This window comes from Prionailurus viverrinus, chromosome F2 (assembly GCF_022837055.1).
Source record: "Prionailurus viverrinus isolate Anna chromosome F2, UM_Priviv_1.0, whole genome shotgun sequence".
Classification (NCBI taxonomy): Eukaryota; Metazoa; Chordata; class Mammalia; order Carnivora; family Felidae; genus Prionailurus; species Prionailurus viverrinus.
In genome coordinates, this window is record NC_062578.1 from 63,002,315 (window position 1) to 63,028,623 (window position 26,309).

At 40.0% G+C, this 26,309-nt stretch overlaps 1 long non-coding RNA gene across 2 annotated transcripts in view; it reads left to right on the forward strand.

The window, feature by feature from the left end:
- The window catches only part of LOC125156640 (uncharacterized), a 114,422-nt gene that overhangs the window by 12,246 nt on the left and 75,867 nt on the right, over window positions 1–26,309 (forward strand). For both annotated transcript variants that reach the window (XR_007148715.1, XR_007148714.1), the window contains exon 3: window positions 975–1,077. This is a non-coding gene — a long non-coding RNA (uncharacterized LOC125156640). The remainder of the gene's footprint in view (window positions 1–974; window positions 1,078–26,309) is intronic.

The window sequence follows — 26,309 nt, forward strand, 5'->3', positions numbered from 1 at the left end:
CAGATGTTTTTAGGGGATAGAAACTACTCTTCATGATACTGTAATAGTAGGTAAATGTTACTATACACTTGTTCAAACCCATAGAATATAAAACACCAAGAATAAACCCGAATGTAAAGTATGGAGTTTGGTTGAGAATGTATCAAGGTAGGTTAATCAATCATAACAAATATACACTCTGGTGGAGGATGTTGGTAATAGAGGAGGCTATGCATGTGTGGGGGCAGGGGGTATGTGAGTATTCTCTGTACCCTCTGACCAATTTTGCTGTGAACCTAAAACTGCTCTAAAAAAAAATAGTCTGTTTAAAAAGAAAAAAAATTAGAGCCAAGTACTAAATATAACTTCCCCAGGGTCCAAACGTGTATGTGTGGTGACTGAGAAATCAACCCTTTCTCAGATGTGTCCTCTTTAAATACCTCCACAGTTTCTAATCTCACTTCCCTATCCCTAGCTTTGCCCTTATATCCTAGGGAGCCTTATCTTCTGGATTTCCCCATTGTAACTCTATTCATGTTCTGGAAAACTCTAACCTTTACCCATTAGGTCCTTCCAGGACCCATTGTGATTTTCCTCGCTAAGACATCTCCCCAAGTCCAAGCCATTGAGTTCAGTGTAGATTCCTAGAGGTTTTATTTGGACAGTCAGTGTTTTCTTCTGATAACCCAAAGAGCTGCAGAGTGGTTCAGGAGGAGGAGGTCATGGTGCTTCAAGTCTCACAGCATCATTCAGGGCATATATCCTCCACAGCAGGTCTGTTAGGGGATTTATTAGATTCTTTAGATTTATTGGAAAAGCACATAGCTCTCCATAAAGTTATTTTAATTCTCAGGGAGAACACCGTCCCTCTAAACCCTAATGAAAAACAGTATTTTTTAACTGCTTTGTAATTTGCCACATAATTTTTTCTTTCTTTGAAGGCAGTAAATTTCATTATCATGCAGAGTAATGTTACATTCCTTTGATGCTTCTAGCTTTTATCACTTTGGACCTGATGGCTAAAGAAAGGAGCCATATACCTCCAGAAGACTGCTCCCTTGGCCATAAGAGAGAACATTGGAAGGACCATTCAAGCAAGTAAGAATTAAGTAGTCACTCCTGTGCTGGGCCTGGAAATGGAAACATGAGTGATATAAATTTTCTGCTCTGAGAGTCGGCTTTAAAAAGGCCCTTGTTCATTGGTTGTTCATATGTCAGATACATTTTGGGCACCTACTATGTGCCAGGAGCTGTTTTGGGGAGGAGGACTGTTTTTGACTGGGTTCCCTGGCAATAAACTGAGAATTGTGAATTTTGTGCAGATGGTTTACTGGGGAATATTTTGGGGAGAAACACCTGACCGAAAGTGAGGATAGCAGGACGGGGCTAGGAGAAAAGTAGGTGCTCCATGGGGTTGCGGCTGAGGCCCAGCCCAGTCTTACCGGGAGTGTTGGCGCTAACCCTTTAGAGTTGTCTCAAAGTAGAAAGGAGGCCAGGCATTTGTATGACAATCACCCGGTCATTGGTAGCCCAGTGTCCCTGAGAGGGGGCTGTGGCTGCAGGGAAGGCAGGTTTTTGCAGCCTGGGGCAATGCCCATCGAAGGACTTGGCTTTGAGCCATCAGTTACCAGTATTCCCTGGAGCTAGGAGATGGGAAGAAATCTGTGCAAGAATATAACATACTGGGATATACCAGGAACAAAGATCTGTTCATGCTCTCAGGGAGCTGATAGTTTGGTTGATGAGCCTTAGCAGCAAACAGGTAAGTAAAAGTGCAAATAAGTAAGTAAGAAAGGTGGTAAGTGCTGTGAAGATGCAGGGCAAGAGCACCTAGTCCAGTCCTAGGCGTCCTGAGAAGGATCCCCAGAGGAGGTGACCACAATGAAGAGACAGGGCATGTGAAGGCAGTGGGCATGGGAGCCGTAACAGAGAAGGCACCCTCCTGAGAACTTGGCACAGGGGGCCTTACATAGCTAGGAATGGCCAGAGGGGAAAGTGCGGTGTGAATGGTGCAAGGTCCAGCAAAGGAGCTGAGCAAGGGCTTGAACCTAGACCTGAAAGAGCAGGGACACCTGGTCCAGCAGCGGGGGGGAGGGGGGGGTTATCCTGATGACCCTGACAATCACAGGTCCCAGCAGGGAGTTACTGGTAGCATTTGCACTTCAGGAAGATAATTCTGGCTGCAGTTAGGGGACAGGGATCGAGACAAAAGAGCAACACAGGGGGGCCCCTAGGAGTGACCCTGTGGGCTGCTAGTTCATTAGTTTCAGTGAGAAATGATAGTGACTTAAAATGGAGGCATGTCAGGTGGGATGGAGAGAAATGGCTGGATTTGAGAGATATTAAGGAAGCAAAATCCATAAGACTTGACTGATTGGATACGGGTCTTTAGGGAAAAAGAGGAGTCAACCTCAGATTTGTCTTTGAGCCACAGCAGGCTGGCAGTGTGAAGAATGAATCTGAGAGACTGTCAGGCTGAAACAAGGGAACCAATTAGAGCCATGATCAACAATGTAGTTTTGTACAGGGACCCATTCAGGGACCAAAAAAAAAAAAAAACCAGTTTGTGACCATATCCACTTCAATCAAATGAAAATACCGTTATAGAATTCTATTAAAATAATATGTCTAATCTTCTAACTTAAATTATCTTTGTTAGAAGAATGTCAGTAAGAAAACGGGCCATACTTCTAGGCACTTAAATATTAATATCTGAGCCAAGTTGAGACATAGCACCATGGAGGCAGCTTGTCAAGTTTTGGTTCCTATTCATGTGGTGTTTGGATCTCACAAAGCACATTCTAGAGTATGTTCCTTTTTTATCCTAGATGCAACCTTGTAGGTAGCAATTATCATACATTTTTAAAACACAGAAGCAGAAATGAAGAAAGAAGGAAAATGGCTTCACTTGGCACGTGGCAAAGTTGAGTCTAGAATGTTCATTCCACTTAGTGCAGCATTTCCTGAGGCAGCAGCCTCTATGTGCCAGGCATCACACAGATGAAATCAATGTGCCGGCTCCCTGCTTCTTTTAGCAACCCGGGCCTCTCTCTCCTGGCTGTAGGATTATCTGTCTGCATAGGAGCAGAGAGGCTGAGATAGGCAGAGAATGCCTTGTGACCAGGAAGCCCCAGCAATGTCAATTTCTCTTGAAGTTCTGGCCACCCAGGTAGCATTCTTGCTACCTTACTGCATTCAGGCCACTTCTGGGGGCTCCTGCCCTGGGCCATCCTGTCAGACCGGCTTTGGCTTTCAGTTACTTGGAGCACAGAGACTGGGGAAGACACAGGTGGTTTCTCCAGATGTGGATTCCTGTGCTTTGTAGGGTCTGAAAATCTTCCAACCAAGTTGAACTTGGTTTCTGGGTTGTATGTTGTAGCCAGATGAACTAGATGTAGCCAAAAGAACTTCTCTTCCCAAATCAGTGATACTGTAACCTCCAGGGTTAGAGGGCTGTGCCCTTAGCTAGAGCAGGGGTAAGGAGAGGACGCAAGGAGAGGGAAGATAGGGGAGGGGAGGAGATGTCTCTTGTTCTGAAACTGCCCCTTCAGGCTGCAGTCCCTGGCCACACAGCCTCCTTTTTGTCAGGCAATTGCAGTTATCAATGAGAAGGGAGCTCATTTCTTAATCTAGCAATTTAGAAATTAAAGATGCAATTAAATATGATTACGAATAAGCTTGAAATAGATTTTCTGAATATAAACATTCAGATGTACAGATGCACGCATTTATTCACTAGTCTCTCTACAAGCACTTTGTTGTCTTTTTCTCCCAGCTTTATTGGGCTTTAATTGATGTATAACATTATGTAAGTTTAACGTACAATGTGTTGATTTGGTACACTTATAAACTGCAAAATGATTACCACGATACTGTTAGCTAACACCTCCATCACATCACATAATTACCATTTTTGTGTGTGTGGTAAGAACATTTAATATCTGCTCTCATAGTAACTTTCAAGTATACAATATAGTATTATTAGCTATAGTCACCATGCTGTACATTAGATCTCCAGGACTTATTTGTCTTATAACTGGAAGTTTGTACCCTTTGAAAAACATTTCCTCAGTTTCCCCCTAGCCCCCAGCCCCTGATAATTACCACTCCACTCTCTCTTTCTATGAGCTTAGCTTTTTTAGATTCCCTATGTAGGTGATACCATTCAGTGCTTATCTTTCTCTGGTTTATTTCACTTAGCATAGTGCTCTCAAAGTTCATCCCTATTGTCACAAATAGCAGAATTTCCTTCTTTCTCATGGCTGAATAATATTCCATTGTGTGTGTGTGTGTGTGTGTGTGTGTGTGTCCGCGCGCGCGTGTGCGTGCATATACACATATATATCTCCATATACACGATGGACACTTAGTTGTTTCCCTGTCGTGGCTACTGTGAATAATGCCACAATGGCCATGGGAAAAGCAGTGTGTAGTTTTGATTTCCATGGGTGGTTCCATGGGTTTTGGTGTTTGTCATCTTTCTTAAAGTCTTCCTCTGAAGCCCACCTCTATCCTGAATTGCCTTATCTACTTCCAGTGACCCATAGCAATGGTCTTTGAAATGACCACCAAATTGAGCAGCGAACTGCTCTTAAGTAAATAAATACTGACTATACACAGTCACAGAAGGCCTCTCATCTTAATTGCAAAAGTAATAGTAATATTATAAATAGCTACCATTTATTTATTTAACATATATTATTAACCAAACTCTGCTAAGTGCTTTACACACGCTAAATCAGTGCGTTGGGATTCAATTATATTACAGTATTAGGATTTTGTGACTTTTATGGCAATAAGTTAGTCATTGCCACACCTCTTCTTTCACTAACTTCATCTAGTTCTTTGAATGTTATCCCCTGTGAAAGACTCAAAATGCCAATTTTGCACCATTATCTATGCCCTCTGTGAAGTGGGGAAGATGCCTCTTCTTACATTTTTATACTTTTCGTATGGGTGCATCAAAATACATTGCCTTCTGGTTTGTTTCTTTCCATGCTGCTCCTGCTCCTGAGGACCATTTCTGACTCCCTAGAATCTTCCTTAAGGACGTATCTTAGATCAAGCAATTTTCCAGTGGTTCTCAATGACACAATGACACAATCCTATAGTTACAGGCACATTTTGGCCAAATCCCCAACTAAAAGACTGTCTCATAAGGATGTAGAAGAGGTAAGACAGGCTGCAGATGACCTATGATTCACAGGATGGCCCAATGACACCTCTCTTACTCTGCCCTTGAAGCATATGCAACACTATAATTGGAATAATTTTGAGTGCAAATTTGTTTAATTTAAAATCAGGTTGCTATGAATTTTATTACATAAACACACAATGCCAAAAAATGTCTTACTTGTATGTTTAGAGTCCTATGGAGACCTCCAGAAAAAAAAAAAAACTACTGGAAATAATAAGTGAGTTCATCAAGGTCACAGGATACAAGATCGATTTATAAAAATCAATTGCAATTTTATATACTGACAATGAGCAATCTGAAAATGAGATTTAGAAAACAGTTTCACTCAGTCACACCAAGAAGAATAAAATACTTAGGAATAAATTTAACAAAAGGAGTGTAAGACTTGTATGCTGAAAACTATAAAATGTTGGTGACAAAAATTAAAGAAGGTGTAAACGAATGGAGAAACATTCCATGTTTGGGAATTGGAAGATGTTAATTCTCCTTCCCTGCTATCACAATCCTTAGGGATTTTGCTACCCCCTATGCTGCCCCTCTCCTGGACCATCCTGTGAGCCAGAAGCTGGGCCAGAGCTAGTTTCTCCAGATACAGATCTTGGCGCTTTGTAGAGGTTGAGAAGTTTCCATTGAAACTGGTTTCTCAATCATCCATTGTAGCCAGACGAGCTAACTGTAGGTAAATGAGACCCCTACACATTCTGAGTGAGCAGATACTGTCACCATCAATGGTCCCAAGGGCTCAAAAAACATCATTAACCAAATGAAAGAACAAGCTACAGACTGGCTTGCAAAAAATTTGGCAAATCATGTATTTCATAAAGGACTTAAGTCTGGAATATATAAAAACACTCTTTTACCATTAAGATGGACAATGCATTTAATACATAGGCACAATATTTGAATCGACTTTTCACTAGAAAAGATGTGTGAAGTGTTCACAAATACCTGAAAGGATGTTCAACATCATTAGACGTTAAGGAAATGCAAATGAAAACCACAACGACTTCAGTGCACTGGAATGGCTATAATAAAAAAGAGACAAAAATAAGTGTTGGAGAGGGTGTGGAGAAACTGGAACTTTCACACATTGCTGATGGGAGGTAAAATGGTGCAACCACGTTGGAAGACAAGTTCTCAGTCTCTTAAAAAGCTACCATATGAGGGATGCCTGTGTGGCTCAGTTGGTTGAGCGTCTAACTCTTGATTTTGGCTCAGGTCATGATCCCAGGGGTGTGGGATTGAGCCCTATGTCTGAGGGTGGAGCCTGCTTAAGATATTCTCTCTCTCTCTCTCTCTCTCTCTCTCTCTCTCTCCCTCTCTCCCCCCCCCCACCCGCCCACCCCGCCCCTCTCCCCTGCTCATGTGCATGCACTTTCTCTCTCTAAAATAAATTTTTTTTAATTTTTAAAAAGCTACTATATGACTCAGCAATTTCAGACTTACGTAATCTACCCAAGAAAAATGAAAATATAATACACAAAACTTATAAGTGAATGTTCACAGTGTTATTATAACACAGAAACCTCAGACTAGATCCATATGTCCATCAACATGAAAATGCTTAAACAAAATGTGGTATAATCACACATTGGAATACTCTTCAGTAATAAAAAGAACGGACCTCCTTATATCCACTACAACATGGAGGAGACCGCTATGCTGAGAGAATCCAGAAACTAGATTACATATTGTGTAATTCTCTCTATATGAAGCCCAGGAGGCAATTTATAGAGACTAAAGCAGATCAGCAGTTGCTAGCCTGGTCTGGGAATTGACTGTAAATAGGTACAGGAGTGGGAGGAGGGAGTCTGGGGGGCCCAAGGGCGATGACAATGCTGTAAAACCGGTTTGTGGTGACATTTGCACATCTGTGTACTTTTACTAAAAACCATTGACCTGTGCTCTTATAATGAGTGAATTCCAAGGATATTATACCTCAGTATAGCTGTTAAATAAAAATTTCCAGCACAGAATGAAGAGTGGGAGGTACAGATGAAACAAGTTTAGCAATATATTGATATTTCTTGAGACTAGATAATAGGTAATGAAGGTTCATTATATATTTTTCCTTTTTGCCCTTTGCGTCTATTGAAAATATGCATAACAAAAAATTAAAAAGAAACGATAAACAAGGGAAATGTCACACTTTATTTCTTTAAGTGAAATGAAGTCGGACTCAGTCTTTATATCACAATGCTGAAGGATAATTAAATCTCCATCATCGCAGAGGCCCCTTACTAGGATCACTCAACATTCTGGGGAGGCTCACGTGGTGCGCAAAATCTTCAGGCCATCAGGGTCATGGTGACATGACCGCTATCTTGTATGAATGGTTCCTAGAAAGAAGTCAGCAAAGCTGCATTTATGCCAAGGATGGAGTTGGAATCTCTGTAGTCTGTCGTACCCATGCTTAGGGCCAGCCTGTTTAGATCCCTTCTGGTTCAGGATCCTGAGCTGTCATCCCCCTCTGAGTCTTGATCCATTTGTGCCCCAGGAGAGGTATGACTTTTTGACAGTGGAGTAAACCATAGACCTGCATCCTCTTTACAGCTGTGACAGTAACTTCTCCAGGCTCATTCCAGCTCTCTAATATGAACGTCCTCTCAATTTTGGCTTTCACAATGGCCAGGAAAAAAGTTCATCTTGGGGCCCCTGGGTGACTCCGTCAGTTGAGCGTCCAACTCTTGATTTCGGCTCAGGTCATGATCCCAGGATTATGGGATCAAGCCCTGCATTATGCTCTGTGCTGAGCGTGGAGCCTGCTCAAGATTCTCTCTCTCTCTCTTTGCCCCTGCCCTGCTCAGGTGCTGCTACTTTAGGTTGTGCTCATGCATCTGAAGTATGGATTGAAAAAATATTCTTTGACTTTAGTACGTGTGTGTGTGCATGCACCTGTGGATATGTGTGTAAAATACAAAGAATATAATACACAAGTACCTTATCTTTTCAAATTCAGCTTCAATGTGTAAGAATCAGTACATTCACTCATTTAATCATTCTTAAAACAAATATTTACTGAGCCCCTTCAAGCAATGGCAGGCTGTGTTTGCAGCACTGGAAGTACAGCACTGAACAAAGGCAACAAACGTTCTGCCTTTATGCAGCTTAGACTCTAGGGCCTATGTTTTCAGACTGCAAGGTGCCTAAGAATCACATGGCAATAGCGTTAAAATGTAGTTACTGATTCCATAAGGTCTGGATGTTGCTCGAGATCTGCATTTTTAAATTTTTTTTGTAATGTTTATTTATTTTTGAGAGAGAGACAAAGCGTGAGTGGGGAGGGACAGAGAGAGAGGGAGACACAGAGTCTGAAGAAGGCGCCATCCAGGCTTTGAGCTGTCAGCACAGAGCCCGACACAGGGCTCAAACTCATGAACATGAGATCATGACCTGAGCTGAAGGCAGAGGAGCCACCCAGGCACCCCAAGACCTGCATTTTTAACAAACTCCCATGCAATGGCAATGCTGCTGGTGTACAAAACACGCTTTGATTTGCAAGGTTCTGGGGTGGAATGCAGGAAAATTTTGGAGAACACAGAAGTTATCATTCATGAGTTTCCATACTGAAATATTTGCAACAGCCTCCTTGTCTGTGCTGAGGGAGGGTCATTGACATGCTCTGCCCTGAGGGACCCCACACTGGTCACTTGGCCCCCAAGTAAATTATTTCTCTCTTTTGTCATGGAGACCACCCTGGCCAAACAGCCTACACAGACCACACCCTAAGCCTGAGGTCTGTTCACATCCAGAGGCTTCTCTGATTAATTCACAGGTCAGGACTTGAGTGTCAGCCTTCCCTTAGGGATCTGATCTTGTTTTGCACTTCAAAAGCCCATCTGGCAGATATCAAAGGTGTGTAGATCTTTGGAGCTGAACTTGAGCTTTTTCTGGCCTTATATTTTAACTCTTCCTCCTCCCCATTTCTCTTCTATAATGTTAATGATAAGAATGAAAAAAAGGAAAAAAGCACCCTTGTTTTTATTTTTTATATGCGTTCTTTCCCCTGGAAAGCAATCTCTTTGTGTTTGTGTGATTGTTGCACAAAGTGGGCTAATTCTTTGTAGACCCTGTGGTTATGTCTCAAAATAGCTGACGTCTAAACAGCCAGGTTGCTCAGGCATTTACCCTGGCACAGCCCGGGAGCTTGTATGGTGGTGCAAGCTTACTGGAATTCTGCCTCTAGGAAACTATTCTAATGAAATCATTGGAAAGGCAGACAAAAATACCTGCAAAATGAAGTTCTTTACGACATCATGTTATTTAAGTAAATACTTAGAGGGAAGAAAACCTAAATGTCTATATTAGTTTCCTATTGCTGCTGCAACAAACTGTTTCAGATTTAGTGACTTTGACACACATATCCATTCTTAAAGTTCTGGAGGTCAGAAGTGTGCAATCACTTTTGCTAAGCTAAAGTCAAGGTGTGTGTGGGGTGACCCAACTGGGTGGAGGCTGGAGGCGTGGGCAGTGAAAGAATTCACTCACGGCAGAATAAAGGAGATAGAACTTTAGTGAACACATTCCAAGGAAGCAGAGGGCAAGACACTGAAGGAGAAAGTGTCTGCCATGAGGAGGTGCGTGGAGGCTGTAGTAAAGTGGGGAGGTGAGGAGGTATGGGAACATACGGAATTTTCCTTTTTTAGTACCTGTGACTAGGTGTCAGTAACTCATTGGTCAGCTAGGGCTTATGGGTATTGTGAGGTAGGTGGTCTAACGAGCCTGTTTGTATTCAGCTAGCAGGTAGGAGGTCACTAGGGGCCCTTCTACCTTACTCAGGTTTCCATTGCTCAAGTTGGTTGCTTCAAAGGGGCTCCAGCGGTGTCAGGATTGATTTGTGGTGAGGTTCTCTGAGGGGATGTTGTTTCCTTGTCTTCTTTCCACTCTGTTGGCCACCCGTGTTCCTTGGCTTGTGGCCCCCTTCCTCCATCTTCAAAGCTCATCATTTTAATCTGATTCATCATTGTATTGCCTTCTCCTCTAATTTTGACTCTTCCTGCATCCTTTGTATGAGGACTGTTACGATTACATCAGGTCCGTGAAAATAATCCAAGGTAATATTTTTTAAGCTTAATCTCTTAAATTTAAGATCCTTCATTTGTCTACATCTGCAAATCCCTTTCACCTTATAAGGTAACATTCTCAGTTTCCAGGGATTACGATGTAGACATGTTTGGGGGACCATTATTCAGCTTACTATAGTAGCAAGCCATAGGAAGCAGTTAATATTGTTAACATTTATTCAGTGGCATATTTTACAGCTGTTAAATCTCTTGAATAGCATTTAATGAAAACAGAATGTGATTGTAATGCATTCGACATTTGCTCACCAAATCTAACACTTCTTGTGTTCCAGGCTCTGTTTTGAGCACTTGGGATACAGTCAAGAGTAAAGGCCCAGCTCTCTTGCATCTTATGTCCTGGTCAAGGAGACAGAGGATAAACAAATAAATTAAAACAGTGTAATTTCAACTAGTGATAAGAGCTGTGAAGCAAATTGGGTGGGGGGAGAAGAGGGGTGACCCTGCACAGGGAATCAAGACTCCCTGAAGAAGTTACATGTTCACTAAGACCTGATGAAGAGAAGGAGCCAGTCATCTGCCAACTACTGGCTAGAACCTTCTAGGCAGAAGGGAAAGCAAGGCTAATGACCTCTCTTGAGTCAGGCAGATGTTTGGTGCACACTAAGGACTAAGGCCAGTGTGTCTGGACATAGTGTCAAGGAGAGAGAGGTAGAGCAAGGAGGCATGAGGAAGGATGTTGTAGGCCAGCGGCTGGCAGGTACTGCTGGTTGCTCACCCTAACACCCCATCTCTCCTCTTTCTCACAGAGGAAATCGTCCAATGTCAAGCATCAATGTATATAATGAAAATGCTGGTTTTCCTGGTGTCTCTTATACCTGAAGTAGGGACGGGGAGGGGGGCAGTGTGGTATGTCCATGGCAATGAAGATGTCCAGTGAAATCAGTGTGCAGATGGAGGACTTTGACCACTACCCTTTTAGTTCTTTCTTTCTGGAACATGGACAATATCCTAAAAATGTAGCAGTGCCTCGCCACCATGAGATCGAGAGCCTTGGGCTGACAATTTTGGAGCTGGCAGTTGAAAGGCACCTGGGAGCTTGAGGGCGCCCTGCGGGTCTTACTCGCATTCTTGAAAACCTGCCTCCGGATTCCTGTTTGGCTGGGCTACACGAACCAGAGTTTTTTGGCATGAAGTGGAATCCAATCTTTAAATGATAAATATAGTAGATATATTACATATTTCTAATATGTAAGTAAATATATTTCATTTTATGTGTAACTGGAAACCATTGGAAAGTTTTAAGTGGGAGAGCAATATGATCTGATTTATATTTGTAACAAATGATCTTAACTGCTATATGGAGACTAGACTGTAGGCCCTACTGAGGACATAAAGTAAATTATCATTGCAGTAATTCAGGAGAGAGATGATGATGCTGGCTTAAGACTAGGGTTATAGCAGTGAAGGTGGGGAGACAGTTTGTATTTTATTTTAAGTTAAAAAAAGCGGGGGGACAGTAAGCTATACTTACTATATATACGTAAGATAATAGTAGCCAACATTTGTTGAGTATCCATTATGGCCAGACAAGGCTTTAAGCATTCACATATACTAACTCACTGATTGAATTGTTATACTAGTTGTGTGAGGCAGGCATTACTTTTATCTGAATTTTGGTAGGAAAACTAAGGTAGGAAAACTAAGAAGGAAAAAGGTTAAGTCACTTTCTAGAAGTTTTATGTCTGAGCAGTAACATTTCATACAATTTTTCTTTTTTATACTTTTCTTATTTTCCAGTATTTTCTATAGTGAACATGTGCTATTTTTATATACAGGAGAATAATTAATATGGAAAAGGTACTGTGGTATAGAATCATGGTGTTCGGCCATATGTTTTATATTATGTCAGCTGTGTTTAGGTAAAGAGAGAAAGGGTCGTAGTGTAGTTAGCATGGCCAAAAGCACATAAACTGAGCTGTGGAAATGAAGTCATGGAGCAGGTCAAGTTCCTAGGTCTCCAGGGCATAAAGATGGCTTCTTCATCCTAGTCCAGTGATCTGTCCAAACCTTGCTGATGTCTTCTAAGAATAGCAACCAAACTTTTCAGCCTTTCCACACTCTGGCATTGTAGAGAGCAGCTTTTCAGCACACAGTCTACCTATTCAGATATACTCCTGATAATCTGGATTCTATATGCCAAGCTGGCTTTCTTTGAAGAATTTCTCTTGTCTGACATGACATCATTGAGCTTATTTATGTTGGAGAACCCTGAGGGAAATACTACACCTGTGTTATATATGTGTATGTGTGGATATAAATTGCAGAACAACAAATCATTAGAAGGTAAATTCACTTATCAAATTCCTAGGAGCTGTTCAAAATAAGCCATATAAGTTACTTCTATGTATCCTTTGCCCAGAGCCAGCAAATGAGAAGAGGGTGTCAGAATACAATTTAGGGGTGGGGGAACCCCAAAACAACCTTTTTAGACTCCAAATCCTAAAATTGTCAGAAAAAATTTTTTAACCTCTCTGTGGGTAGTGAACATTTATTTCATTTCTTAGAATAACTCAATCTCTGTATCCTCAGACTCCTCCACATGTCTACTGTTTGCTCAATTCTTAGCCCTGAGCCTTGCACATCAATACCGTGAATCTATTAGAAGAAAAAAAAAGTGCAGCCCTAAATGTATCAAAAAACAGCAAACAAGAGAGAGTAAAATAATGGACTCAAAAATCAGAGAATAAACAAAATGCTAATAGTGTGCATTAGTATGCACATATCTTTTTTTAAGGATTTGAGAACATTGGAGTATGTGCTTCTGTTTTTACATAGACAATTTGAAGGACATAAAATCCACGATATATGGAAAAGCTTATGTTAAAAACTGAGGACAAAAGTCTAAATAAACCATACTTTATCTTTAAAAACAGCTCTTTGTTTCATTACATTTTCTGCCATTTCTAAGATTTGACCAACTCCTAAGTGAAGGTAGCCTTTGGATTGTGTAGTCAAAATATATGGAGTGTCATTGGAGAAGAAAGTGATGAAGAAATAGTGTTCATTATACAACCAAGGAGCATGATAAAGATTAGAATAGAGAGGCTTTAGGAGAAGAATTGTTTTGTTTTGTTACTTTAAAATACGTACCTGAGTTTAGTTGAAGCTACATGACAATACTAGGGTTTGGGTAAAATAAAGAGAACAGGTTTCAGTTGAGCAAGGCGCTCCTTCCTAAATAGACTAATTCTGATAAATCACCAAGACATGGGACTGCCAAATTCTAGACAATGAATTTATACAAAAGGAAACAAAGCCCTATAGATGTTTTTTTATTGTAGATGTTCTCACTATGTCAGTACCAAGCTATAAAACAGGCGAAGAACTGAGCATAATCACAGCCTCTCTCAACAGAATGAGAATTGGTTTGAGAAAAGCCCTATTGTAGCTCATTGCACTGGGGGAGTTCTCTCAGCAGTACCATGAATCAGGTTCAAGGGCGGGAGCTATATCTATGCGGTGCAAAGCTGTGGGTCTGATTCATTGCCATTGAGTTGGGTCCTCTCATGTGGGAAATGGAAGAATGATCCTAAGTCCTGAGAACCAGTGCTTTGGGATTTGGTCTTAGCTCTCACATGACGCACAGTTGCCTTAGGGAAGCCATCAGGTTCTCTGAGCCAGTTTTTGCGTTCATAAAATATAGTGCTGCGACTATGAACTGGAGGGACTGTCCCAACTTGAGCATTCTGATTCTTTCTCTTTAGAACCTTAACTTGTTTTCTTCACTACAACCACAGGATGGTATTGTAAAGTTTAATTGCCAACAAATGAAAAGGGAAAATCCAAATGTCAGAAAAGAGGTTTAAAGCCTGCTGATGCCTGGTGTGATGGATTATATTACTGTTTGTCAAATATTTCACTTTCCCTCCTTGAAGAACCCCTTCTTTTGTGAGGTTTATATGTAGATGCCCTGTTGAAGTCAGGAGTGGCCATGTGAACATGCTTTATTTAATGGAATACAGATGGAATGAACATATGTCACTTCTAAGATGAGCATTATAGATTCATCATGTCTCTTTTCCCCATAGATATATTGGGGATAGAGGATGTTTCCTTAGCCCGAGTCTGGAATGACCAATATTTGGAGTAGTTAATGGTCATGCATTGTGAGCAAGAAATAAACCTTTGCTTTAAGCCACTGCAATTTTGGGGATCACTTGTTATATGCCAAAACAAGATTTTAGGAATGGACAACTATGAAAAACCATTCTGATTTCTTGAGTATGATTCCAACAGAAAATCAGAGTTCTAAATATTTTTTTAAGAACAGTCTCTCTTTTCTCTGATCTTCCTTTAAGTACTATCATATATATATGATATATGTATGTGTCATATGTACATGTGCTATATACTTATGGTATGCATGTCATATATACATGTGTGTATATATATATATATATATATATATATATATATACACACACACACATACACACACACACACACACACACACATATAACTTAGATATATAAATTCTCTGCTGATGTCTATGTCAGGTACCCCAGTGCAGGCTCTAAGCTATGGAAGACTTACGAAATTTAGTTTCCGTTTAGTTTATGATGCCCTTAATTTTCTTCCATGAACAAGGATTGCCTCTGTGCCCTTTGTCTATTTACACAACAAATAGTTTTTGATCACCTACTAAGTAACCAGTAATTTCTGGAGATGGAAGAGTGAGCAGATAAGCCTGGTCCCTTAAATTGGTTGTGTTATATCTTCTACTAGCCTCAAGGAGACAGGTACAAGACACTGTGATAAATGCTATGCTGGTAACGGATACAATGTTATAGGAGCACCTATAGTAAGCATTTTAAATCAGGGCTTTGGCACTGAGGAAGGCTTTCTAGAGGAAGTGATGTCTAATCCAAGACCTGAAGAATAAATAGTAATAAGTCAGGAAAAGTGTGTGTGTGTGTGTGTGTGTGTGTGTAAAGGTAGGTTGGGGAATTATTTGTGGTAGCAGTATACTGATAAAGAATATTCCAAGAGAGGAAACCACACATGTGAATGACCAGTGATGAATCCAGACCACAGGTGTTAACAAGGGGCATTGTCTGGAAAGGAAGGAGAAGCTTGATCATATAGGAACTTCTAGCTCATATTCAGGCCCTGGATTTTATCTCAAGAATCAATGGGAGCCACTGAGGAGTTTCAAGGAAGTTGTTTCCTCTGCTTCTAATGCCCTCCCCACCCAACCCCCACCACTTCTCATCTAATCCACTCAACACCCTCTTTCTCTTTAGAGTCAGATTGAACTCTGTGGAATCTTCCCAGGGAGATATAGCTACTTCTTCTCCAACTTTATATATTTATATAAATATTTATATTTTATTTATAATATAAATATATATAAATATATATTATATATATATATATATATTTTTTTTTTCCCTGAACACATTTATTTTATATCTATTCACTTTCATCCCTTTCCTAAACTTAAGATCTAAAAATCTTGGGGACAGGGCCTGGTCTTTTCATCTCACTGACTTCCAAAATTCTTGGCTCTTAGCAGTTGCTCTGTAAATGTGGCAAGAAGAATCAGCAGAAGGAAAGGAGCCTTGGGAGGATCCAATCTAGAAGGAAGTGTAGCCACTGATGCCTCCTGATGGTCTGGGCCTTTACAACTGAGAACATTTGTTTTTGAGGAATCTCAGAATGATCTCATCCAGAGATGACACTTTGCCCAGAAACTTAGGCACGAGATCTTGCCACCACCCTTCCCTCTGAGTAACTCAGGCCAGCTAGGGCTTCACCTGTCTTTTCTAATTTTCTGAACCAGTTGCCACCATTGGGAGTACCTGTCTAGGCTCCTGCTTCAACCTAGACTGGCTCAGGTGGATAGGCAGCACCATGGCTTTGGAAGTAAACGGACCTGAAGTCATACCTTAGCTCTGCCATTTACTGAGTTTGCATGGTGGGTGGAATTCTAAGGTGACCAGCTAGCTCTCTCTTTCACCCTGTTCAATCTTCCTGCCTCCCCTACCCCAAGTATGGGTGGCACCTGTGATTATGATAGGCTACACTCCTGTGGTTAGGTTACTAACCAGTTGACTTTGAGTTAACCAAATGGGAGATTATCCTGGAGGGGACTGACTGGCCTGGGAGCAAATAACCAACTTATAAATTAACTAATGGAGTCATATGGCAAGAGAGTATATGACCTCTACTGGCTGACATGAATTCTGCCAATAACCAGTGAGCTTGGATGAGGACTGCAAACCTCAGGTAAGAATCGCAACCCTGGCTGACACCTTGATTTTAGCTTGGGGAAAGCTGAGCAGAGGACCCAGCTAACGTCATACCTGGACTCCTGATCCCTAAGAGCTATGAGATGATACAGTTGTGTTGCTTTAAGCTGCCAAGATTGTGGTAATTTTTTCTGCAGCAAGGACATGTCAATGGAATGCTAACATGCTGTGTGATTGTCTGACTTCAGACAGTTACCTACCTTCTCTGAACCTCATTTTCATCATCCGTGAACTGAGCGTGATAATCTTCTCTGAACCTCATTTTCATCATCTGTGAACTGAGCGTGATAATCTTATCCCCTCATGAACTGTTGTTGAAATCAATTGAGGTAATATATCCCGAGTACCTAGTATCCTCAACATGGATTTATTACCCCCTCTGTGCAAATGTCTTTTTTGGAACATTCTGTCCTGGTTGCCCCTTCAAGAGTGGCCCAGGGATTCAAGCTTTAGTAGATGTCGCTTGCCAGGCAGCCCATCCTCAGGCCAGCGTTCTGATGAAAATTCCTATTGTAATGCATAACCATGAGGAGTCCAGAATGAAATTGCTTTGGGAGCCTTTGTGTGATTAACATTTTAGCTGTTTATGGAGTCTTGGCCCTATCATTTCCTGTTTTAAAAAATTAATGTTCTGGTTTATTATTAAAAACCAAAGGGGGGGGCGGAGTTCAGTTGGTGCACAGAGAAATAGTTCTAGATGATCCAAATAAAAGTGTCTGAGTAGGGAGAATATTTGGAAGACCCCTTTTTTTATTCAGATGGTCTTTTAATCCCAGCAATTATTTCTTTTGATGTCACTCCCCCTCTACCCCAGCTCCTTGACTTCTGTCATCCCACCCTTACATTTGAGTGGGATAAAAGGCATTTGAGTCAAGAGCATCATGACTTTTTAATAATGCCAATGGTGTTGTGTATATAGTATTGTGCAACCCATTGTATCCGAGGGTATTCGAGTCAGAAGGGACTTTGCAGGCCACATAGCTTGCCTCTTTCATTTTATAGGTAAGAAAAAATGAGGTTTGGAGGTTTAATTGCCCAAGGAGATGCAGCTAAGTAGTGACTCAGTTTTCTCTGAAGATCTCCTGACATGCTTTCCTCAAGTAATCTGAATCGATTACTTTTGTATGTTTCAAAGTTTAAAGCCTGACGTGGTGATCTAAGGACCATATCTCACTTCTTTCGGATATGATTCAGTGCAGACATCATCGTGGACCCCAATGATCTGTAAGACCACCACCATCTGAGCTCCCACAGGAAATAGAAGGCTTTCTTATAGCCAGATAGAAAGACCCAGTTCAATAAGAAGGGAAGATTTAGGTTGGATTTAAGGAACAGAAATAATTCAGTTGCCAGTACTAACTCTCAGGTGGGACTGAGAAATGTTCTTTGGGGATCATCAATGGGACTGGAGATTTATGTATCCATCAGAGGGATTTAGTCATTAGCTACCTGGCTGTACTCTTTGTCCTCTATTATCCCAATGTATTTCTGATGATGTATTTATTTATTAGAACAGGCTGGGCTTCCTTTTTCCAAGAGGAAGAAAGAAACTCTGTTCTAGAGCCCAGTCAACCTGAGATTGTAGTAAAGATTGACGAAGCATTTACTGTGTTTGCAGGAATATTAGCATAGTAGACCTGAGACCTCCATCCTTAGGAAGTCTTCTTTGCAACAGTGGCCTTGGCTGGCATCCGGGAACTTGAATGCCGAATAGTTCCTTACACTGATCCGAAGTGGCCCCTAACTGATAAGAGTGACTCACTGTGTTTAAACTGTTTGTACAAATGGTATCATTCATGCTGAATCCCTGCTGTCCTTCTGGAATTCTGGAACATTGGTATGTGCCAGGCAATGGGTGCTTATGTGCCCATTCCCAATAAAAACTTAGGTCATGGTTTCCAGTGAGCTTCTACGGGAGGCAATATTTCACATGTGCTGCAGCAACCCATTGCTGAGGGAATTAAGTGTGTCCTGTGTGGCTGCCACAGGATATGCCCCTTGGAAGCTTGCATTTGGTTTCCTTTGGATTTTGTTCTACGTGCCTTTACTTTTGTTGATTTTGCTTTACATCCTTTTCACTACAGTAAATCTTGGCTGTGAGTACAACTGTATACCAAGTCCTGTAATTCCTCCTAGCAAGTCACTGAGCCTGGGGCTGGTCGTGACACTTCTTCACTTCCTTAGGGAGAATATATTTATTTTACTTTATTTTACTTCATTTCATTTTTTTGGAGGCTTCCCTAATACCACTGAAGCAGCAGGGTCTATCTTTAAGGAGCTCAAGTTCAAGAATCAATATGAAGAAAGACAGCCCACTCTAAAATACTCAAATGTAACATTACACCTTTTTTATACCCATTGTTTCCTTCTGATTTGTCCATCTGCCCCTCTCCAGATCACATGTGTTTTTCTTTTTAATTTCTTACTTTGTGTTTTCCTTCCTGTTTTTTTCCCAGTGGTTCCGTTTGTCTTATCTTCCATCTTGGGCTATGAATTTCATGATGCCAAAGACTCTATAAACAGCAGATTTAGCAGAAAACAAAAATATTAGTGTATAGAGACTCTATTTTTATTCTCAGAAATTTTATTATTTTTCTTCTAATTAAAGGAAATCACTTAATATTTTTTATCCCCTAGTTTTCTAATTAATAAATGGGGGCAGTGTTACCTGTCTACCTCGCAAAGTTACAGAAGGGATCAAATGAGATGATTTTTAGGTAAGTATTTCAAAAATTTGAGCCTTGTAGTTGTTGAACCTTATTATTCTTCTGGAACAATCCCAGGTGGATTACATGAGAAATGCATGCTCTTGAGATGTGGGCATTCTGTCTCTTTCTTCATAAAATGACACACAAGAGCATATAAAGATTCTCAATGAGAAAGGACCATAGAAATAGTTAGCCCTGACTAAAAGAACATTAAAAAAAGGTTTTGATTACTGACTGCAAGTATTCAAAGGATAGCCATGAAGAAAATACAAGAGAACAATTCAGTATGACTTCACAAGATAGAAGCAAGACAAAAAAAAAAAAAAAAAAAAAAAAGAGGAAAGACCTGGCTGAGGTGTGGGGTAAGGATTAGCAGGAGAAACTGGTCATTGGAACTGTTCAAGATCAGGCTGAACCACAACATCTTGCATGTTGCACAAGGAATTAAACACCAGATTTATGAATCAACTTCTTTTGTGAACCATCCCCACAATTTTTTTGCTGCAACATTCTCTGTACTATTATTTGAATCTTTAAATAATTCATTCGTGTTTTAGATAAATTTATTTTAAAACTATATTCTGCACATTTGATATCTGATATTTTATAATATTCATTAAAACACAAAAGTAACTATAAAAAACATACATCTGTCAGTAAACCCGAAACTAGATGCCTTCCAAACTTGATACTTCCTGGAAATTGTTAAGCCAAATGGAAGACAAGAACAAATACAAAACTACAACCCTGGGGCCCTGACTTCTATTCCTGTGAACCTTTTGTTCACTTGCCACCAAATAGTTTTTCTTAAAGAAAAAGAGGGTGCTTCCTGTGTGGAGTGGAGAATACCACTCTGCCTCTCTTCATGGGAGATCATAAGGGACTCCTCCACTTCTGCATTTGCTCATTCCTCTCTCACAAACCACCAGGACAATGGATATAATCTGGGATGTATGGTATCCTACCTTTTCCTCACTCTTGCTGCCCTGGTTTTGCACCTCTCACACAAAGCATCGGCACTTAATTCTTGACTCCTGCTTATTATCTTGGGGTGCAGGCTAAGACACCCCGCCCCTGCCCCGACCTTTGTCTCATATGCATACTCTATCTGCAGAAGTTACAATCCTGCCCCATGACCATGGTTAATTAGGGCAGAGAAGGGCACCTGGCCCCAGATGGATCAGTTTTCTTCTTGGGGAATTTGGAATTTCAACCTAGAGACAATGTATAGTTTTCTAGGGCTGTTTTTTTGTTTTGTTTTTGTTTTTAACAAAGTACCACAAACTGGGTGGCCAGTGGGGAGGAGCAGTGAATAGTTTGTTCCAAGGTCTGAGCAAAAAGCAGGAGGAAACTGCATATCCAATGAAGACTAAACAGTGACTAAAATAAAGGAAACTATACTGCAAGCATCTCAAATGGTATAGTCAGCAGAAGCGAATGCCTGAAGCAGCTAACTTTTATTACAGAGGCTGTAGACAGATGTAAAAATTTTATAATACCTGTTGATATCTTAAATATTCCTTAGGTATGTTATATACATTACTTAATGGAGAAATGAGAGCCATGCTTAATAGAGGAGTGCCTGAAAACAGCTTGATCAGACAGAGGTGCCTGTTCAATTCTTTTTTTTTTTTCTTGAGACAGATAAAGAGAGGGAAGGAGAGAGAGACCAAGCAAGCATGCGCTAGGTAGGGAAGGAGGGAGAGAATCTTAAGCAGGTTCTGTGCCCAGCACAGAGCCCAGTGATGCCAGGGCTCAATCTCACAACCACGAGATTGTGACCAGAGCCGAGATCAAGAGTCTGATGATTAACCAACTGAGCCATCCAGGTGCCCCCAGAAGTGCCTCTTCAAACTGAGGACCAATTTAAGATCTTTGCAGGTCTTAGGTTCTCTTGTTTTTAGAGTCTCAAATCATGTAAAACATATGTTAATAAGAGAAGTGGTACATTTTAACTTATATGTAACTATCATAAGATTTAATTGTCATTGGATAGCTAACAAAATGTTGCATTCTGGAGGTGCCTGGTGGCTTAGTTGATTAAGTGTCAGGCTTTGGTTCAGGTTGTGATCTCATGGTTCGTGGGTTTGAGCCCCACATCAGGCTCTGCTTTGGATCTTCTCCCTCTCTGCCCCTCCCCCCACCTTCTCTCAAAAAGAAATAAACTTTTAAAAATGTTGCATTCTGTAGGTATAAAAATGGAATGTATTAATTCCTATTTTGCAATTTTCTTATTTTAGAGCCAATACATTTTGTTGCATTTTTGTGTGTCACAGGTGGGTTTTGCAAATTTTATAGGTTTAAGCATTGTGTTTTTGGTGCCTAGTGAAAGAAATTGGGTGTGTTTGTATCGGCAATGTTTTAAAATTTTTTAGTCAATTTATAATTACACTTTTAACAACTGAAAAACATCATACATAGTACAGTATTTACACTTCTGCAGAATTTGCTTTCAAGAAGTGTCTGGAAGTAAGCCCATTTTTCCACAAGCATGAGAAGTAGTTCTGTATTTAAGAAGCTACTATTAATAGCCTCTGCAACAAAAAAATAAGTTCTCATTTTAAAGAACACTTCATTACAAAGTAAACTAGACAAGCCACATTTCATAATTAGGTGACTTACATAAGCATCAACATATCTGATTCAAACTCAAAATGTGTTTAGAAGCACAGCATACAGTCAGCCTAGTTATGTAGTTTCTACATTTTTGACATAAAATGAAACAAAATGAACCACTTCCAGAAAACCGAAGTAATAATAAGAAAATGATTAGGTATGGTTACAGATATTACATTTCCTGCTTAAAAATAAAAGGCAATTAAAACTGTTGCCATTTGCAGACATTTCTACTTTTCCTCAGTTAGGTTTCATCCGAAAGAGTGGGCTCGCTATTTCTCAGAAGGATGTGCTTCCCCAGTTCAATACAATTGTGTAAGATGATGCCTCAGCATTTGTTGGGGTTCCACGCTGGGTCTAGCATTTGTGAGTTCTCTCCCCGCTCAGACCTACTCTACCATTTCTGTTTCATTTAGCTCATGACTGGATACCATCCTGTTATTTTCCAACTGCTTTCTGTCTGACCCTTCAGAAGTGGTAAACTCTTTGAGGATCATCTTTCAGCTTGTGTCTGAGTTAGGAACAGAACCCCACTTAGTGGAAGAATGGATGGTGTGTGGTTTTTTTGTACCAACGCATATTTGCCTTGTCTTTACTGGCTCAGATGGACACCCTGTTCTTTCAAGACTGCTGCCCTGTATTCAAGTTGTCCAAATCAGTACTTCTTGATAATAACTTGAATTAATTATCCTTTGTTCTCAACCTGTCAGTTAATCAGTCAATCTACAAGTATGGCGTGAGCTCCAATTACGTTCACAGTACTATTTTATTGAAGAGCAAACATACGTATATAATTCAGAAAAAAGGGACTGAGTTGAATAAATGCAAATTTAAAATCTAAAATTTTGGGACAGATACTTAAAACAATGATATCCTGTGTTGGTGGATTTAAGGTGATGTAAGGTGAGGTGTGTGCTTTTATAGGTAGCTGCATAGGGTAGCATCTTTATAAAAATTGCCAATATTTATCAAAAGCCTTACAACTTTTCCCAAAAGGCAGCTTGGCACAGTGTTTAGGACCATTTACCTGCATTCAAAGCTCGGTTGCTCTGTGGTGTGACTGTGGGGAATTACTTAATCTTCCTCATCTGGAAAATAAGGGTAACAATAGTACCTGCCTGTTATAAAGCCAATATTACTAAAGTAAGGACTGGTGTCCAGCAAACAGTTTGCACTAAATAACCTTCTAAAATATCTCTGGACACAATATTTGCACTTGTAGAAACTGAGGAAATAATTAGAGATGAGCATAAGAATCTGAGTATAAGTATGAACATTTAAATATATCTTAAATATCAAACTTAATAGAAATGGTTCAATTCATTAAGGCATGTCCACATTACAGAGTATTATACAACCATTAAAAAATTGGGTTTTCAAAGCACATGGAAATGGAAACGTTCTCAGATATAATGTTACGTTTTGAAAGCAGTATGTCAAATTACTGCCACATATTATGATCCTAATGTTGTTAGAAGGTGCATAGGAAAAATTCTAGAAAGAAATGTCAAGATATTAATGGTAATTATCTCAGGGTATTGAAATTAGGAATATTTTTAAAAATATTTTGTTCTTTTTTTAATTTTATTTATTTTTTTTTGAGAGAGAGAGAGAGAGAGAGAGAGAGCGCGCGCGCAGGGGAGGGGCAGAGAGAGAGAGAGACAGGGAGAGAGAATCCCAAGCAGGCTCAGTACTGTAAGCATGGAGCCCCACATGGGGCTCAATCTCACAAACCTGGAGGTCAATACCTGAGTCAAAATCAAGAGTCAGGCACTTTATTGACTGAGCTACCCAGGCGCACCTTTTATATTTTGTTCTTTACCATTTCAAAATTTTCCACAAACATGGAGGAAAAAGTTAAAAAAAAAAAAAAAGTAACACAGGGAAAGGAAAAGACTTATATTACATAACTCCCCCCCCCCCCACCACCAAGCTGCTGGATAAACATACAAAATTAGAATCTTGAATGTCTTCAAAGAATAGCAATTTTTAAAGCAAGATACAGTTTTAGATCTAATTAACTGGAGAGTATCTTTTTAGTAAACAGCATTATGTATGTATACATTTATCCTCCTTTTAAAAAAAGAACCTTAAAGTGGTGGCTCATGTCCTGGCAGAGAGTTGATGAAGCAAAAGCTGATGAGTTTTGGATAAATTCAACAATAACTCAAGTCAGTAGACCAGTAGGAACCAAAGCCAACTTTCAAGGGGGAAGAAAAAACTACAGACTGATGATCTTGGGAGTTGGTAAAGTAATTTGAAAAGACTAAATGTTATTGCAAATCTGACAACTGAAAGTACCAGAACTCACTCCATCATCTACCAGCTAAGTGAGAGAGTCCTCTTACTGGCTTTGGGGTGAGGGGGGATCACGTATTCCATCCTATAAATTCTCTTTCCTGAAGGGGTGAATTATGAGCTCAAATCCCCAAGTTTATTAATGAAAATGTACCTTCAAATGTTTTGAAAATTTTTCTATTCTCATTTCCTGGCTTGGAAGAAGAAGTATACTTTCATGGTGGTTGTCCAAGGGATATTTACTGCCTAGGCAGTCCTACTTGGATTTTCTTAAAATAATAAGGAAGGTGGGGGGAGGGGAGTGCTCCAAACACCTGCAAACCTGTTCACTGAATCAAAGAAGCAGCTTGGTAGCAAGCACAATAATTATCAATTGAGATGACTGAGGTGTATTTCTTTCTCATTTTTATAGTAGCTGTGTGCCTGTAATCCAGGAACCCTAGAGAAAGTTACATAGGCAACTGTTAAGGTTAAGGATATATCCTTTAAATAGGAATTGGGCATAAGATACATGCTCAGCCACTTTTAAAAAGAACGTGGTAATTGTAATTCATTTGAAAGGAAGCATTCTTAATTTATAACCTTTAAAAGAAACTGTCTTTATTATACTGCAGAGTATTCTAAGTGTGTATCATGGCTAATATTTTATGCATACGTTTTTTCAGTTGAAGGCATTTGCCATAATTCAGCTTTAACAAACTCTGTTCTCAGCTGTAACTCAGAGCATGACATATATCTGTTGTCCAGCTATAAATCTATGGTTGTTATTATACTTTTATGAATCTGATTCATGCAGAAAGCATTATCCCTGCAAGTTTAATTAAGGAGTTAGGAATTTCCCCATTTGAATTCCTAGCATTCTGTACACTTTATTGCATCTTCCCCCGTGAGCCCTAAATGAGATATTTGGATTACAGATCCTTAGAAGAATAAAATCCATAAGCTCTAAATCAGGGATGGGTAAGTGGATTTGATCCAGCTTTAGAACTGACTTTGATGGTTCAAATTGCACAGAGTCTCTTAAGGATTGGATCAATCATTAATATCTAACTTTTTAAAGCTGTAATTTTTGTTATTTGTTGGTATCAGGATATTAAGATGCGGTCTTGGTCTCTTGTTGTTTGGTCTCTTATTTCTGGGAAGCCCTCCAGTCTCTTATTTGGGTTGTGCTAAAGCCAGGATTCTGTGACTCAAGATTAATAAGGCAAAATCAGGTATGAAACAGAAGGAAATCTATGTATGATCTATTACATTAGACACTGTTACTTTTAATATAATGAGGTTGTGAATATTTGTGCATATGTGCAGTTGATTTTACAGAAATACATAGAAACTATACGTGTCTAATTTCCATTATATCTTTAGATAGGCTGCATATTTAGACATCTTGAATTCCCACCTCAGTTCCAATTTTTCATTCTGATGCTACAAATACAAGAGAATGATAGTAACTATACCAGGTCTTAGTTAAATACCACCCCTAATCTAAGGGCTTTACCCATTAAATGCTCATAACTAGCCAGTGAAGTCGTTATTGTGATGATCCCTACTTTACAGATGAGAAAACTGAGGCAATGAGAGGTTAAGTAACTTGCCTAAGGTCAAAAAGCCAGTAAATGGAAGAGCTGTAAATATGAGCCCCGGCACGTCTAGCTCTGGAACTCACAGTCTTAAGCATTCTGCTATGCTGCCTGAGCTAATATAGCTCTGTCAGCACACGTTTATTGAGCATTTTAAACCAGTGCCACTCTATCCTATCAGAGAAGAGAAAATGTTGAAGACTATGTCCTTGACCCCAAGAAGCTTGCAGTCAGGTGAGGAGACAAGAAGTACACTCAGCGAAAATTACGGAGGAGTATGTCATGTTAATAACATTTATTGGATGATTACTCTGTGTCAGCTGCCATGCTAATAACTAAATCCGTGTAACCACAGAAGGCACTATTTTTATCTCAGTTTTACGAGAGAGGAAACTGGAGGTAAGTAATTGAAGTCACACAGCTAGTAAGTAGCAGAGTTAAGATTTGAGCGTAGGCAGTCTGAGTCCAGAGAATTTGCTCCTGGCCCTTATTTCCCACTGGATGTGAAAATGTCTTTAAATGTGTGTAGCATATAGCAGAAAAGTGCAATCAGAGCTTAGTGAGGGTAGGAAGGGTGGAGAGTCCAGTTAACCAA